The 18964-nt window shown below is 37.5% G+C and overlaps 1 pseudogene; it reads left to right on the top strand.

Annotated features, from left to right (window-relative positions):
- Nucleotides 1-16966, top strand: part of LOC132295635 (L-type lectin-domain containing receptor kinase SIT2-like) — a 46568-nt pseudogene extending 29602 nt beyond the window's left edge.
- Nucleotides 16967-18964: the final 1998 nt, after the last annotated feature.

Raw genomic sequence — 18964 nt, 5'->3', positions numbered from 1 at the left:
ATGGACTATATAGTTATTGTTGAGTTATCTAGGATGTATCTGCATATCGGGTCTCTGCTTGGACTGTAGTAGAATAGAACTTGTTTATGGGCTTGACCCACCATCATTTTTCAGGTATTCATCAGGAGTAAGGATTGTTTGTAATACCCCTAATTTCAAAAGGATAGTCCTGGTATTTAAATTATTGTTTAAATTGCGATTTTTATTTATTATTTGACTAATTGTTTTGTTTAATTGATTATTTGCATAAATGGTTTTTTATTTATTATTTGACTAATTGTTTTGTTTAATTGATTATTTGCATAAATGGTTTTTAATTTCATTATTTGGTTATTTGTTTTGAATTTATTTGGTTATTTGTTTTATTTGAAATTAATTGTTTTAATTTATTTAATTGGTTGTTGTAATTAGTTGTTTAAATTATTGTTTTAAATGGTATGCATTTATTTAATAGTTTTTACGTGACTTTTATATAGTTCCATTAGGTAAACACATAAGTAGCCGTCATACTTTTCACTTAGATTGTGTTATGGGCCGAGTAATCTGATTAGGGTTTAACTAAGTCTAGGGTTAGTATGTTCTATAAATACTCATCTAAGAGGTCTGCCTAGGGTTTTAGAATATCATTACGACACAGTAAGGTGGTAAGAAGTTTTGGTGATGTCTGGGTAATTAGCCAAGTGAAGAAACATAGTTTCGCCGGAACCTTAGAAGTCGACGTAGAGACTTTGAACAAAAGTCTCAAAGGCAAGTTTTGTCTTAACTCTCTCCCTTAGGCTTCGTGTTCTTTGCATGCTTATATAGTTCCAGGATGAATTACATGTTTTAACGAAGAAATATATGATATCTGTTTCCATGATTTTAAACTGTTGGTCGTAAGTTCTATTTGATAAACTGTTTAAAACTTGAAACTTTTCCTGCATTGTTTTCTGTTTGAATCCATGTTTGTAAGTATAATAAGGACTTAAACAAGGTTTGGAACTTACTGGGATCTAGTTACAGTTTCTAAGAACCTAAACAGTGAAGCGTCGGAGGAGTAGACGAAGCCGGAGAAGAGAACACGGAGAAGAGGAGGGAGAGAGCCGGCTTTTTTTTTGGTTGGAGCCGCCTCTTTTTGACTTGGAGGCGGCTCCAAGTTTTTTTTGAGCCTGCTCCATCTTTTGTTTTCCAGTTTTACGTTTTATTTGTTTTTTGTTGGTTTTCAGTGAGACAGATTCTTGTGTATGGAATTTCTAAGTCTTCTAATAGAAACTAAATACTGTAATGGATGGTTTAATAGTGGTCTAGGGTTGGGATTAAATTTTCAAGTATTTTTGGAGCCTGCTCCATCTTTTGCTTTTCAGGGTTTTTCCGTTCTGTGGTTTTGTTTCTCAATTTTCAGTAAGGAAGCCATGGTTGTTGGGTTGTATGAAGTTTCAAAGGAGAAAAGGTGCTGTAATGGATGCTTAAAGGGTTGTCCAGAATAATTTTTTAAACTCTAAAGGGCAGTTAATTTATGAACAAACTCTTAGTTGTCAATTATGTAAGTCTGTATGCAAAACTTTAATGAACTTCCATACTGTGAGGATGTAGCTTATTAATTTTCATTTATAAGTTAGAAAATTCTATGGGAGGGATTTAATCACTGCTAATTTTGTATGGTGGTGCTGAATAAGCATGAGAAAAATCTATGTCGTGCTAAGGTTGTATAGAGACTAGTTGATCATTAGATTCTAGCAGGTAGTGCATTGATGGATGGACTGGGATTTTTAAAATATGTTAATGGCTTATAGTGTTTATGCCCACCATAAAATTAATTGATGACGTACTGCTACTTCAGGTCTGTTAATTATATGGAAACTGAACATGGAGTTTAATACGGATACAGTTATGTGTGATCAAGTTATGACATTCTGTATTAGTTTGATTAAGTATGATTGTTAATCTGTTCTAATATGCTAGTTTGGAAATCTTGGTATTGACACTTTTGTGGACAGTATTTTATCCACGGTTGGTTTAATTAAGCATGTTTGATAAATTACTTTATTATGCTTAATATGGAAATGTTGATATTGTTATTGTAAATACTTTGTCAACTATTGGATGGATGAGATTGTATGCACCGGTATGGGACGGTGTCATACTAGGTTTAGATTAGCTCAAATTGCTAAGTCCTTCCTATTTTGGAGGGCACGGGTTATAAAATACAATCCTCCTTATATATATAAGTCGGTAGGGTTGAATATGCCGAATGACTTACTGGATTTCTTGTGGATGGTTAGAAAAGGAGTTTAGATATATTTTTATGTTATCGTGTCATGAGCTTGAGTCTCAGTGTCGACGGTTAGGGTGTGTATATGTAGTTGGATGTATAGCTGACTGTGAAAGTTGAGGTATACCCTGTTTAGGTTTAGGTACTCATGCCCACTCAGGTGCGTATTGTGTGATGCCTTCTATCCAGGTTGAGACCCCCTTCATAGCCTAGCGAGAGTCCAGTAATGTGGATATATTTATGTACGGATTATTAGTTATTGTTGAACTATTTAGTATGTACATGCGTATCGAGTCTCTGCTTGGATTGTAGTAGGATAGAACTTGTTCGTGGGCCTGACCCACTCCTATTTTTCAGGTGTACGTCAGTTCCAGGCTTGAGCTTGTTCGTGCTGAGCAGAGACGATCTTCCATTCTACCGACGATGTAGGATTTCTTTCCAGATCTTGGATTTGGATTTTATCTTCCATTTTACTTTCATTCAGTGTGAGATTTTTATTAGGGGTCCACTAGAGATGGATTCCTGAGTTGTTCAAATTATGGATTTTTTGGTTTATCAGATTTAAGTATTTAATTATTTAAGGATTATCTTTTAGTTTTCTTTTCAGCTTTAAACTTTTATTCTTAAATTCATATTTTTGTATTCTGTGTTCGTTATAACTTATTGATTGTTTGATATCCCTCGGGTTTGGGCCTGGGCTTGATCAACCCGTGTCTCGGATCCGAGGGGTATCACATTGTTTGTGCTGAGCAGGGATAGTTTACTTCATTCTTCCGGATCGTCTACATAGGAGTTCCCTTTGTGATTTCTGTATCTAGTTGTAGACCGTTGATTTGTGCAGTTTTGGTTTTCCAGGGGTCCACATATTATGGATTACCAAGTTGTATTTTAAATTGAAGGATTACTTGTATCAGAGGAATTTACTAATGGAAGTTTATTATGAGGAATTATTAGATTATTATTTTAGTTTCTTTTCAGTAGTTAATTTATTCTTATTAATCATATTTGTATTCTATGTTCGATTAGTGCCGATTTGGTTTTGATATCCTCGGGTATTCGGGTGTGGGCCTGACCAACCCGCATTCCAAAATTCGGGGGTATCACATATACTAAACAGGATATCTGCTACATTGTAGGGATAGTCAGTAGATATCAGTCCCGGACTTAATAACCGGTTTATTGTAAAAATATCATAAAGTACCTTAGGAGAACCAATGATCTCATGCTCATTTATGGATGTGATGATATGGTCTCAGTCAGGTATGCTGATTCTGATTTTAAATCAGATGTAGATATTACTCCATCCGTCCCTTATTAGTAGTCCATTTTTCTCTTTTTACATGTCCCAAATTAGTTGTCCTCTTTGAAAAGTCAAAGCATCTTTTCTTTATATTTACATCATTGTCCTTTATCTTTTTAAAAAATTTCGAACTTTGTAACTATATATATTTAAATTAAAAAGGACAATTTTGTAATTTTAAAAGGGGACAATGCATTAATTGCATGTCCCCTTAAAAAGTTATAAAACTAAAGATGGACAACTAATAAGGGACGGAGGTAGTATAAGGTTCATGACTTGGTGTATGTTCACTCAATGGGAGGAAAATCAGTTGGTAAATTATTAAACAGATTTCAACTGCTGACTCAAACCTGAAGGTGGAGTACATTGCAGCCTTAAAGGTAGCAAAGGAAGCCTTTTGGTTTGATCTCACTGATTTAGAGGTTGTGGAGCATACTAGCCTGCCTATCGAGTTATATTGTGACAATTGTGCAGAAGTAGTCCAAACCGATGACCCAAGGTTCTATAGAGGAACAAGGTACGTACACTGAAAGGAAGTATCATATCCTATATGATATTGTCTGGCAAGAAAATGTACTCGTGGCTAGAACATTGCATTGGAACACAACTTTGTTGATCCATTAACAAAAGTATCATCGATCAATAATTTTGATCATCACCTGGATAACATTGAAGTTAGATGCAATTAGGATTGGCTATGAGGGCAAGTAAAAGCTGTTGGGATTTATATGCCCTGACATAACGAATTCCTAATTGGATTATAGTGACATATGTTCCTAAGATATCTGAAATATTTATACTTTATACAATTGGTGAATTCAATGTATTATGTTTCGATTCATTGTGGAATTGATAGTGTACACTTGATTACAAGAGATATTTATATATGTATGTAATGGCGATCAATACATAAACATAAATAGTAATCATGAATAGTTCATAGTCGGTAATTATGGATGAACTCATTATTATCTAAAACTTGAACTAGATCCGCGTTAGGTTGAGATATATTGCGAAAGTCGTCGTATGCAATTGCTTCGTATCATTATCATGGCATTTGACTCTTAAGCATGAGAGAAATATAGATTCTTTTATTAATTAGTAATTACTTTGATTTGTTCGGCGGAATCTTCAGAATCCATAGACCGGCACTTTGGGTAATTATGTAATTAATAGTTAGAGGGTTATATTTTCAATATTTGTATCATTGCTACTTGTATTTATTTTGTATTGATAATGGTTGATCACAAAGTAAATTCGAAGGCCTTCGCGTGTTTTTAGACAAAATAATTTTCTATATATTTATTTATTTAAATTATTATTTTTCTCAAACAAATGTTTTATTGTGATCAAGCCGGAAATAATCAAAGGTACCAAAATAAATATATTAATTAAATAGTCGGATTGATGACTTTATTTATCTGATAACTAATTATGTATAGAGGGGTCAAAATGCAACATAGACTTAAAGGTTATTTATTATTTAATTGGAGTTCAATTAATTTCTTTTAATGGATGTGATACCACTCGGATCCGAGACACGGGTTGATCAGTCCCAGGCCCAAACCCGAGGGAATATCAAACAATTAAAGTATTTTAAAGTGAACACAGATGACAAAATGAAATAATAAAGATGGAATAAAACTGAAAGAAATATTAATTATAAAACCTTCCATGCATAACTGAAATAATAAAACTCCAATCCTCCCAAAACTTCAAGGTTACAACTTGGGAATCCACTGATGGACTCCTAACCAAAAGTTCAACTGAAACTGAAAACTGAAAATAAATAATGCTAGAAACATCGAGAAAAGTCCTACGTAATCAGATGAAGGTGAGACTGTCCTCGACAAGCACAATCAAGCTCTAAGGCTGGAACCGTCCTGCACCTGAAAAGAATAATGAAGGAGTAGGTCAGACCCACGAGCAAGTACTAATCTAACTGCAATCCATACAGTGACCCGATATGCAGATACACCGTAGACACTTCACAATATCTATCTAGTCCATACGTATAAATATATCCATACTAAGGGACATTCACTAGACTATAATAGGGGTCTCAACCTGAATTGAAGGCAACATGCGAATACGCACCCAAAGGTGGGCATGAGTACCTAGACCTAACAGGGTACACCTCAACCTATTATAACCAGCTACGCATCCACTGCATATACGCACCCTAACCAACGAGTTTGAGACTCAAGCTCAACTCGTGGTACCATAAACATATATATAAAGTCCGTCCAAATCCAGGGTATGTAATTCAATTATTTATTAAACTGACATACAATAAACTAACTAGTTAGTCACTCAACTTATTCAGTTGATATGACTTAACTACCATCCGTTAATCCAGGAAGTCATCCAACTTGGTTACAGCTGATCTGACTTAGTCACAATTAGGATTCGATATCTTTCAATCCATTCCATTAATCCATTAGGTTAGGTTTATGCATTTTGAGCTAAACCGTCCCTAGTATGTCACCGTCCCATACCGGTACATACAATCCTCCATATACATGTAAATTACAACACATATATAACAATGTAGCAATTTATAAACCAAAACTAATATCCAAATAATTGCAGAAAGAAGATTACAATCTAGCAATTAAAATACAATATTAATCCATGTAATTGCAATAAAGAATTTAACATTCTAACAATTCACCTCCAGTGCATGCGTAGTTCGAGTTTAAACATAAAATGATCTATCATGCATTCAAAACAAGAATTAAAATCTTATTATACTCCGTTATGTTGCCTAAAGTTAAGCTAAGCAATTGGATTCTTTACAACATATAAATAGTATGCACAATTTTATGCTTCCCACTGTTGTATCCTTTAACATGGTGACATAAACCATCTAAACAGAAGCTTAATTAACACTTACCACTTGAATTAAGTAATCCAGTATACTCTCAACTCAGTTCAGAACAAGTTAAAACCCCCATAGTCCAAACAGTATTCCAAAAACGACCCTGTACGCATCAACATGGAAGAGCCTGCTCTAAAACTGTGGAGCAGGCTCTTTTTAGAGCATGGAGCCGGCTCCATGCTTCTTGGAGCCGGCTCTAAACATCATAGAGCCGGCTCTTTTAGATGGGGGAGCCGGCTCCTTCCATTGTGGAGCCGGCTCTCTCCTCTTTGAGAGCCTACCGTCCGTCTGTTCTTCGTTTCAGCTTCCCTGCTTCGTCACTGGGTTACTCCTACCACTCTGTGGGTTTTTAGAACAAATAAAAAAGCCTTAATTAAGCCTAGAATCATCTCCAAGATTTGTTTACAATATTGGAAACCGTTACAGAGTTTAAACTAAACCATTGAACTAGCATGCTTGAAAAGCAACACTGTAAACAATTTGCAATATCAGTTATGACCCAACCCATCTGCTTCTCTTCACCCCTGCACCTAGGAGTCTTATATCATCCCAGTAACATCTCCATGATCTGTTTACAGAAGATAAAAACAAGTATGATAATTAAAACTACAATAGAGTTTAACATGCTTTACTGAATAGAACTGAAACAAACATGCACGACCTGTAAACATATTTGATTTTCAAGCAACCAGATCATCAACAAAGCATATAATAAACACGTAAGTTTCAATTATTAATTAGTTCATCCCTAGAGATAATCTAAGTGCACAGAACACGATCCAAGGGAAGGAGGAAGATAAGAACTTGCCTTTAAGTTACAGACTTGAAGTTCTAAATTCCCAGTTTCTGTAGTCTTCCTTGAACTGCTCTGCCAATTCCCCAGTTTCACGCTCTGTTTCTTAGCAGCCCTTGGTGATACAGACGTAACTTTATGTTTTCTAAAACCCTAAACCCCAGTATGTACATATATATATAGGCTTCAATTTACCAAACCCTATTCCAAATCTGACTATAAGTTGGCCAACGATAAATCCTAAAACCCTAAATTTAAATAAATAAAATAATTACACCGTGAAAGATTAAACATTTAAATTAAACCAATTAAGTTAAATAAATTAAATAAGTCAATTTTAAACAACCCATTAAAAAAAATAAGAAACAATTAACGAAAATAAAATTCATAATTAAACAATTAAACACTTAAACAATAAATGCCAATTAAATACATGTCACATAGGTAAACAATTAAATAAAATAATTAAACCAAATAATCACGTAAAAATACAATAAAAATAATAAATAAATGCCGAGACTATCCTTTTAAAATTAGGGGTATTACATTCTTCCCCCTTAACGAAAGGAATTCCGTCCTCGGAATTCGCCCTTACCTACTTCCAATATTTCAGGAAACTGCGAGCGAATGACATCCTCCCGTTCCCTAGTGCACTCAGCCTCATTATGATGACTCCACTGCACACGAACCAAAGGGATAACCTTATTGCGAAGGATTTGATCCCGACGGTCAACAATATGACATGGTGGCTCCAAATAAGTTGCATCCGGCTGCAACTCAATCTCCCCAACATCGATATGCTGATACCGATCCTTATCTCGCAGAAATTTCCGCAACATGGACACATGGAATACGTTGTGTACGCGGTCCAAATTATCCGACAGTGCCAACCGATAAGCAACAGCTCCAACTCGATCCGTAATCATGAATAGACCGACAAACCGCGGAAACAACTTCCCTTTCTTCCCAAAGCACATAACACCCTTCATATGAGATACTTTGAGAAGAACTTGATCCCTAACCTGAAACTCCAAAGCACGAGTGCGACGATCAGCATAGCTCTTCTGCCTACTTTGGGCAGTACGCATGCGATCTCGAATAAGAGCAATCTTTTCAGAGGTATCCTTGATGAACTCAGGACCTAAGAATCGATTCTCTTCAACCTCTATCCAACAAACAGGTGATCAACACGGTCGACCGTATAATGCCTCAAAAGGTGCCATCCCAATAGTTTTCTGGAAACTATTGTTATAAGCAAACTCCACAAGTGGCAAATATTCCTCCCAGTGGCCCTTGAAATTCTGAACACACGACTGAAGCATATCTTTCATAATCTGATTCACCCTCTCAGTCTGTCCATCAGTCTAAGGATGATAAGCAGTACTAAGGTGTAACTCCGTACCTAAAGCCTGCTGAAAACTCTTCCAAAATCCAGATACAAAGCTCGAATCCCTGTCCGATATAACAGACAATGGAATGCCATGTAGCTTCACAATCTCTGAAATGTAAAGCCTCGCCAACTGCTCCGAAGTGTAGTCAGTGCAAATAGACAAAAAATGAGCTGACTTGGTCAACCTATCCACAATGACCCATATGGAATTATGCCCCTTGAAAGAATTTGGCAACCCTTCCACAAAATCCATAGATATGCTCTCCCATTTCCACTCCGGAATTGGTAGTGGCTATAGAGCTACTGGCGGCCTCTGATGATCAATCTTAACCATCTGACAAGTACTACACTGAGAAATAAAAAGAGCAATGTCCCTCTTCATACCTGCCCACCAAAACTGCCGCTTCATATCTTGATACATCTTATCGCCTCCTGGATGAACAGAGAACTCAGAGTGGTGAGTCTCAATCATCACATCCTTCCTCAAATTATCAGCAGAAGGTACTACTAACCGTCCCTTGTACCTTAAACCTCCGTCAGCCCCAACATAGTAGAATGGAACCTCTCCGGAAGCTATCTCTGCGACCTTGTCGACACACTGCTGATCGGTGAGTTGTGCTTGTAAAACCTTGCGAATGATGGAAGGTGTAACCACCATGCAAGCCATAAAAGCGTCTGACAACTCATCTACATTCTTCAAAGCATTCCACTCAGTAGTGAATAGAGCAGAAAGACTACCAACAGGTCAGCGACTGAGTGCATCCGCCACCACATTCGCTTTCCCTGGATGGTACTGTATAGAAAAATGATAGTCTTTTACAAACTCCAACCATCTGCGCTGTCTCATATTCAGCTCCCGCTGAGTGAACAAGTACTGCAGACTCTTGTGATCACTGAATAATCTGAAGGACTCACCCAACAGATAATGCCTCCAAATACACAAGGCAAAGACCACTACTGCCAACTCCAAATCATGTGTTGGATAATTAAGCTCATGAGGCTTAAGTTTCCGAGATCCATAAGAAATTGGTAGTTCCTCCTGCATCAATACACATCCAAGACCCTGCAACGAAGCATCCGTGTAAACAAGATACTCTATCCCGCTTTGTAGAGTATCCAGAACCGGTGCAGAAGTCAGCTTCCTTTTCAGCTCATCAAAAGCTCACTGATAGTGTTCATCCCACACGAACTGTACACCCTTCTTGGTCAGATGAGTGAGTGGTCCTGCTATCTTGGAGAACCCCTAGATGAATCTCCTATAATATCCTGCCAGACCAAGAAAACTCCGAATCTCAGTAGGTGATGTAGGCTGTCCCCACTCAACTACCGCTGAAACCTTGGCCGGATCCACTGCTATCCCCTTTTCTGACACCACGTGACCCAGAAATTTCACCTCCCGCTGCCAAAATTCACACTTCTCGAACTTGGCATACAACTGGTGCTCACGAAGCGTCTGCAAGACTATGCAAAGATGTCTAGCATGATCGTCCTCCGCCCGAGAATAGATCAAGATGTCATCAATAAAGACAATAACAAACTGATCCAAATAAGCCCGGAAGACTCTATTCATTAAGTCCATGAACACTGCAGGTGCATTAGTCGTCCCAAACGGCATAACACGAAACTCATAAGAACCATATCTCGTGAGAAATGCTGTCTTAGGAACATCCTGCTCCCTAACCCTCAGCTGATGATACCCAGAACGTAGATCAATCTTGGAGAAGTATGTGGCTCCCCTTAACTGATCAAACAAGTCATCAATCCTGGGCAAAGGATACTTGTTACGAATCGTAACCTTGTTCAACTCCTTGTAATCTATACACAGACGAAGCGAACCATCCTTCTTCTTCACAAATAGAACCGGTGTTCCCCAAGGTGATGTACTCCTACGAATAAAACCCTGGCTGAGTAACTGCTGAATCTGATCCCTCAGCTCTCTCATCTCTACCGGTGCCATCCTATAGGGTGCTCTAGCAATAGGCGCAGTGCCTGGAGCTAAGCCTATCACAAAATCGATCTCGCGACTAGGTGGCAACCCTGGAATCTCCTGAAATACATCCGGGAAATCCTGTACAATTGGTATGTTATCCAATGACACAGTAATTCCCTCCTTATTTTCCTCCTCCACATGGAACAAATAGGTGCTACCGCCCCTTTTAGAACGTGGCATAGCTACTATATACATATCCTGACCAGGTATGGTAAAAATAATAGATCTATCGAAACAATCAACTTGGGCATGGTAGTGAGACAACCAATCCATCCCAAGTATCACATCATAAGTGTGCATGTCCAGGACCAATAGATTGGCTAAAAATCTGAGTCTGCCAATATCTAATGTCACAGGCCCCTCACTCTCATGTAAAATAGCTGTATCACCCAATGGTGTAGAAATACCCTGAGGTCTAGTGCATACCCTCATCCTCATCCCAGATAAAGTAACAAAAGTCTTAGCTACAAATGAGTGTGTAGCACCCGTATCAAATAAAACACGTTCATGTAAACCATGAATAGGAAACTTACCCTCAATAGTCTGAGGTGCCTGAACATCCTGTGGCATGGGGTTATACACCCTGCCATAGTGCAACTGCTGTGGTGACTATCCCTGAGTCTGCGGCGGTGCCGATAAAGCTAGATGTGTCTGTCCTTGAATCTGTGGAACCTGTGGAGCTGGTAAAGGCACTGGCGCCCACTATCCCTGCTGCACATACTGTCCATGTCCCTGTCCTGCTTTAGGACACTGCCTGGTGGTATGACCATACTCCCCACAAGTGTAACAACTACCCTGTAAAGTACAAAATGGCCTCCTTTGTCGGTTAGCTTGTGGCTGACCCTGTCCTGCCTGTGGTCCCCCATTCTGTTGCCTCTGAATCGGTGCCCCATTCCGATGAGCATCTGAACCACCCTTGTGCTTCTTCCAAGACTGTTGTCCCTAGAACTTGCCTTTGTCATTCTACCGGTGACCATTGCCGTTCCCCTTTTCAGCTGACTGATTAGTAGAGTCTTTATCACCCCGCTTCTCACCACGAGCCTGTCTGATGTCCACAGTCAACTGATACTGTTGTAGAACGGCGTCTACCACCTGAACATAGGTAGTATAAGCTGGACTACCTGTAATAGCTCTCTTGATAGACCACATCAGTCCCTTGATGAAACTGTTACGCTTCTTCTCCTCTGTATCCACATCCTCCGGTGCAAAGAGAGACAAGCGTGTGAACTGTTGCTCATACTCCGCCACTGTCATGTTTCCCTGCTGCAGATTTAGAAACTCGGTCTTCATAGCTGCCCTGACTGCATAGGGAAAATATTTCTCGTCAAAGCGAGCACTGAACTCATCATAAGATAATGCCATCCTCTCTTCTGAGGTGGTAACTGACTCCCACCACTGTAGTGCATCCCCAACTAGCTTGAAAGTAGCAAGCATCTGCTTCTGAACCTCCGTGCACTGAACCAAACGAAGATGACGCTCAATGTCCTGTTTCCACTGGTGAACTGCTCTCTCATCGGTTGAGCCTGAGAACACGGGTGGACTCCCCTTTGTGAAAGAGCTCCTAGCCTTTCCCCAAGAATCCGTCTGAACCATTGGTGCTGGTAGAAACCTGTGGTTGGTTCCGGAGTGCAGCTGTTACCCCAGCCTTTATAGCCCGAGCGACAAGGTCATTGAGGTGTGGAGGAATCTCTGGCTCTCTGACCCGACCCTGAGTCTGTTGAACTTCCTCCTGCTCCTTCTGAAACCCTGGCATTTGCTGCTCTTCTTCCATTTGCCGACGTTGTAAATGTTCCTACTGTCTACGTGCCGCTCTCCTCTGTCGACTGTTCATGTTCTGTCCTCTTCCAGTGTTAACTATGCTGTTAACATAGAAAGATAGACATCAGTATGAGTTTAAACGAACCGTAAAAGAATTCAATGAATCCTAAACATGAGCTCTATATAAAAAAAACGCTACGCGGAAGTCTGAATACGAAACGTCCTAGAGACACTTGAACCTGGAGTGCTCTGATACCAACTGTGATACCCCTCGGATCCGAGACACGGGTTGATCAGGCCCAGGCCCAAACCCGAGGGAATATCAAACAATTAAAGTATTTTAAAGCGAACACAGATGACAAAATGAAATAATAAAGATGGAATAAAACTGAAAGAAACATTAATTATAAAACCCTCTATGCATAACTGAAATAATAAAACTCCAATCCTCCCAAAACTTCAAGGTTACAACTTAGGAATCCACTGATGGACCCCTAACCAAAAGTTCAACTGAAACTGAAAACTGAAAATAAATAATGCTAGAAACATCGAGAGAAGTCCTACGTAATCAGATGAAGGTGAGAATGTCCTTGACAAGCACGATCAAGCTCTAAGGCTGGAACCGTCCTGCACCTGAAAAGAATAATGAAGGAGTAGGTCAGACCCACGAGCAAGTTCTAATCTAACTGCAATCCATACAGTGACCCGATACGCAGATACACCGTAGACACCTCACAATATCTATCTAGTCCATACGTATAAATATATCCATACTAAGGGACATTCACTAGACTATAATAGGGGTCTCAACCTGAATAGAAGGCAACATGCGAATACGTACCCAAAGGTGGGCATGAGTACCTAGACCTAACAGGGTACACCTCAACCTATTATAACCAGCTACGCATCCACTGCATATACACACCCTAACCAACGAGTCTGAGACTCAAGCTCAACTCGTGGTACTATAAACATATATATAAAGTCCGTCCAAATCCAGGGTATGTAATTCAACTATTTATTAAACTGACATACAATAAACCAACTAGTTAGTCACTCAACTTATTCAGTTGATATGACTTAACTACCATCCGTTAATCCAGGAAGTCATCCAACTTGGTTACAGCTGATCTGACTTAGTCACAATTAGGATTCGATATCTTTCATTCCATTCCATTAATCCATTAGGTTAGGTTTATGCATTTTGAGCTAAACCGTCCCTAGTATGTCACCGTCCCATACCGGTACATACAATCTTCCATATCCATGTAAATTACAACACATATATAACAATGTAGCAATTTATAAACCAAAACTAATATCCAAATAATTGCAGAAAGAAGATTACAATCTAGCAATTAAAATACAGTATTAATCCATGTAATTGTAATAAATAATTTAACATTCTAACAATTCACCTCCAGTGCATGCGTAGTTCGAGTTTAAACATAAAATGATCTATCATGCATTCAAAACAAGAATTAAAATCTTATTATACTCTGTTATGTTGCCTAAAGTTAAGCTAAGCAATTGGATTCTTTACAACATATAAACAGTATGCACAATTTTACGCTTCCCACTGTTGTATCCTTTAACATGGTGACATAAACCATCTAAACAGAAGCTTAATTAACACTTACCACTTGAATTAAGTAATCCAGTATACTCTCAACTCAGTTCAGAACAAGTTAAAACCCCCATAGTCCAAACAGTATTCCAAAAACGACCCTGTACGCATCAACATGGAAGAGCCTGCTCTAAAACTGTGGAGCAGGCTCTTTTTAGAGCATGGAGCCGGCTCCATGCTTCTTGGAGCCAGCTCAAAGAGCCTTGGAGCCGGCTCTAAACATCATAGAGCTGGCTCTTTTAGATGGGGGAGCCGGCTCCTTCCATTGTGGAGCCGGCTCTCTCCTCTTTGAGAGCCTACCGTCCGTTTGTTCTTCGTTTCAGCTTTCCTGCTTCGTCACTGGGTTACTCCTACCACTCTGTGGGTTTTTAGAACAAATCAAAAAGCCTTAATTAAGCCTAGAATCATCTCCAAGATTTGTTTACAATATTGGAAACCGTTACAGAGTTTAAACTAAACCATTGAACTAGCATGCTTGAAGAGCAACACTGTAAACAATTTGCAATATCAGTTATGACCCAACCCATCTGTTTCTCTTCACCCCTGCACCTAGGAGTCTTATATCATCCCAGTAACATCTCCATGATCCGTTTACAGAAGATAAAAACAAGTATGATAATTAAAACTACAACAGAGTTTAACATGTTTTACTGAATAGTATTGAAACAAACATGCACGACCTGTAAACATATTTGATTTTCAAGCAACCAGATCATCAACAGAGCATATAATAAACACGTAAGTTTCAATTATTAATTAGTTCATCCCTAGAGATAATCTAAGTGCACAGAACACGAGCCAAGGGAAGGAGGAAGATAAGAACTTGCCTTTGAGTTACAGACTTGAAGTTCTAAATTCCCAGTTTCTGTAGTCTTCCTTGAACTGCTCTGCCAATTCCCCAGTTTCACGCTCTGTTTCTTAGCAACCCTTGGTGATACAGACGTAGCTTTATGTTTTCTAAAACCCTAAACCCCAGTATGTACATATATATATAGGCTTCAATTTACCAAACCCTATTCCAACTCTGACTATAAGTCGGCCAACGATAAATCCTAAAACCCTAAATTTAAATAAATAAAATAATTACACCGTGAAAAATTAAACATTTAAATTAAACCAATTAAGTTAAATAAATTAAATAAATCAATTTAAAACAACCCATTAAAAAAAATAAGAAACAATTAACGAAAATAAAATTCATAATTAAACAATTAAACACTTAAACAATAAATGCCAATTAAATACATGTCACATAGGTAAACAATTAAATAAATAATTAAACCAAATAATCACGCAAAAATACAATAAAAATAATAAATAAATGCCGAGACTATCCTTTAAAATTAGGAGTATTACAGTGGAGTAGAAATTAATTAATGAATTAATTTAATTGGGTTCATAGACCGTGCCAATTATTAATTCATTGTAGTCAAAAAAATAATAAGCCTAAAGGATTCTCACTCATAACCCAACTTGATATTAAAGACTTATTAGATTTGAGATATCACGTTAGTTTTTGAGATTGAGAAAAATATAATGTCTTTAATTATTATTTTTATGTTGCCTATATATACATGGAGTCCATCTATATTTTAGATTACAACCTTGTAAAATAATTTTAAAAGATAAGAAAATATTTTCTCTCTCTAGAATTTTAAGCTTAGTGTTCTTATTTAATGGAGGCTTCCACAAGCTTAGCTTTCCAAGGACATTTATCGAGGCTTATGGATAATTCCTAAAGGTAAGACCATTACCAAGAAGATGGAGATCCAAGGAGAAGGCATATAGTAAAGGGATCTACAATAAGTGAGAACATTTATTTTAGAGAAGAGATTTAAGGTTTACTCAAACCTTAATATAAGTTTTTTATCCCTAAATTGAATATATCATCATGCACTTCATATATAAAACTTGATTCTATACATGAATCAAGATCTTTATTTTTAAATCCCTCTAAAAGATTTTAAAACTTCCGTTTTCCCAACATTTTCAACATGGCCAACGGTGGCAACTCCACTAATCATGTTGTTGCTGTAGAGCTCGATACAATTCAGAGCCCGGGGTTCAATGATATTGATAACAACCATGTTGGGATTGACATTGATGGGTTGAATTCCAAAGTAGCCAAGACAGCAGGCTATTATGCTCCTAATAGTGGTCTTTTCCAGAACTTGTCCCTCATTAGTGGCCATCCGATGCAAGTATGGGTGGTCTATGATGGTGTGGAGAAGCTCGTGAATGTCACACTAGCTCCTGTTGATGTCCAGAAACCAACTCTCCTTCTACTTTGATCTTTCGCCAGTAATCAGTGAAACCATGTACGTTGGCTTCTCTTCGTCCACTGGCTCGGTCCTAGCAACCCATTATATATTAGGATGGAGCTTCAAGATAAATGGCAAGGCTCAAGAGCTCGACCTCTCTCAACTTCCTAAGCTTCCTCGAATTGGACCAAAGCAAACATCTCGAGTTTTGACAATTGGGTTGCCTGTGATTTGTGTAGTTTTAGTGTTAGCAGTGGAGACGGCACAATTTATTATGTTAGAAGGAAGATGAAGTATGCAGAAGTAGTAGAAGATTGGGAGCTTGACTATGGACCTCATAGATTCAAGTACAAAGATCTATATATTGCCACCAAAGGGTTTCGAGACACAGAATTGTTGGGAACTGGAGTATTTGGAAGGGTCTACAGAGGTGTATTACCTACCTCTAAAATTGAAGAAGGTCTCTCATGAATCTAGACAAGGTATGAAGGAATTTGTTGCAGAAATTGTTAGTATTGGCAGGCTCCGCCATCGCAATGTAGGACAATTCTTGGGCCATTGCAGGGGCAAAGGAGAGTTGCTTTTGGTCTATGATTACATGCCCAATGGAAGTTTAGACAAGTTCTTGTATGGACTGCTAGTTTGTCCAGCAATCCATTGTCAAATTAAGTTAATTAAATTTAGCTTCAGTTTTGAGAAGCATAATCTCTTGTAATTGCTATCTACAAGTAGAAGTTTGGAACTCCTGTTACCACCGGTCAGTTTGCTGTCGCTTGGTGAAGCTGAAGAAAACTACAAATGTTAAGGGGAATCTCTCCAAATTGGCATGTAGAGTATTAGTTAAGCCCAATTAGAAAGTAATAATCCGATTAATAGCCTCAACAAAATATTCATAAAAATTAGACCTTGTCTGGATTTTCAAAAATTACATGAAACTCACTCGTCAAAAAATCCATTACACTTTCACGGTGCCTTAATGGATACTATGATCTGATATTTTGCACCTTAATTTGTTTTTCAGTTGGAAACTCAAATTTTGTGAAAGAACAGAGTTATCTTCTGTTCTCTACTCTCTTTTAAACTCTCATTTTCTCCAAAACCCACTCTTGTCAGAACCCCCTAATTCCACCACTACACATGATTCTCCCCACACTTAATCTCTCTGTCATTTATTTGCCATTAGAGAAGCAACTTCAGATTTATCCATAAAAAGATGTCTCCATTTTGTCGAGGTTTTCCACCAGTTTCTTCAAAGATCACAGCGGAGAGGTGCATATCCACTGTAGATAGTGATACGGATCACAAGCACAACACGACAAAAAATAATAATAAATTATATAATATATTATTTTATCTAATTCTATCCTTTCTAATCTTACCGCAAATTCATCTCAACATTCGCATTACACCACACTCACTTTATGCATATGTTATTTCTTAGTTGTCCAACATTTTGTACCATAAAGTATGGTTGGTCTAATAACGATTCAATGGAACTTAATTCTATTCAATTTTTAGGTGACACGCTTATCACACAATATACTAGATGCATATTATATATAATTCTATCCTCTTTGGCATTTTAGCCATACTCTCTTTATGCAAATGTTGTTTCCTAGTTGCCCAACATTCTATGTCAAAATATGGCCAGTCTAATAGCAGTTCTATAGAATTTCTCTTTCAATCATAAGGGGGACACGCCTATCACACAATATGCTAAATGCACTCACCTATTTAACCCGTCATATCTTGATTCTACTGTTACCGTTATCTCCAATTTCTCCTTCATTACGAATTATTGAATCTAAATAACGAAAATGTTCACTTTTTTGGCATAGTCTACTTTGAGGTAATGCTAGGGAAATAGGAAGGCCAAAGTTAAGTTGGGTAGAGTTACTAAAGAAAGATATGATGGCATGTGGTTTGACTCAACCTATGACCTAAGATAAAGTGGAATGAAAATATAGAATTTATGGAACCGATTCTAAGTAGTTGGAAAAAATGATATTTCTTGTTTTTATATATATGTAAAAAAAATTATTTTTGCTCATTTTATCCACAAATCATGTAATCCCTAATTCGTTCATAAATAAAAAAGGCAACTACATGACAAAAATGACTGGTTTCATCATTTAAGTATGTAGCATTGAAATCGTAGATTTCATTTCCTTCCAAATTCAAAAACCAATATAGCATTTACAATATTCTAATCGGGTTTGCTATATTTTGCTGGTCAACGATGACAAATAAGAAAAATCACGAAGCAAATTCCAAGCAAAAAACAATCGCCAAAAAGCAATGCACTAACAGTCCACTATCCCGGGATGACAATTTATATATCATAGAATGACACTCTATATGAACACCATTCATCTCCTTTCAATCATTCATATATATATATATATATATATATATAATTTTTAAAAAAGAAATTATATTCAAACATTTATATCAATATATATGAGTTGGAAACCTTTACCCACTTTTTTTTTTTTTCTTTCTTTTAAAGCAAGAAGTGTTAAAAGTTAAATTAATAAATGCAAAATACTAGCTCACTTCAAATCATAATTGTTTTACTTTAATAAATAAACCTAACTAACCAATGTTTCGCCGTGGCAAGAAATGCCAATTGCTGTCCTACTTATTACAAGTATTATTATTTCTAAAATATCTAGCCCAATACTCTGAGTGGATGGGCTTGAGCCAGACGATT

This window comes from Cornus florida, unplaced genomic scaffold, assembly GCF_030987335.1.
Source record: "Cornus florida cultivar Cherokee Brave unplaced genomic scaffold, ASM3098733v1 CherokeeBrave_3.0.0_Hap2_Chr02, whole genome shotgun sequence".
In the NCBI taxonomy this organism is placed as follows: Eukaryota; Viridiplantae; Streptophyta; class Magnoliopsida; order Cornales; family Cornaceae; genus Cornus; species Cornus florida.
This window is presented reverse-complemented; position numbering and strand designations above follow the sequence as displayed.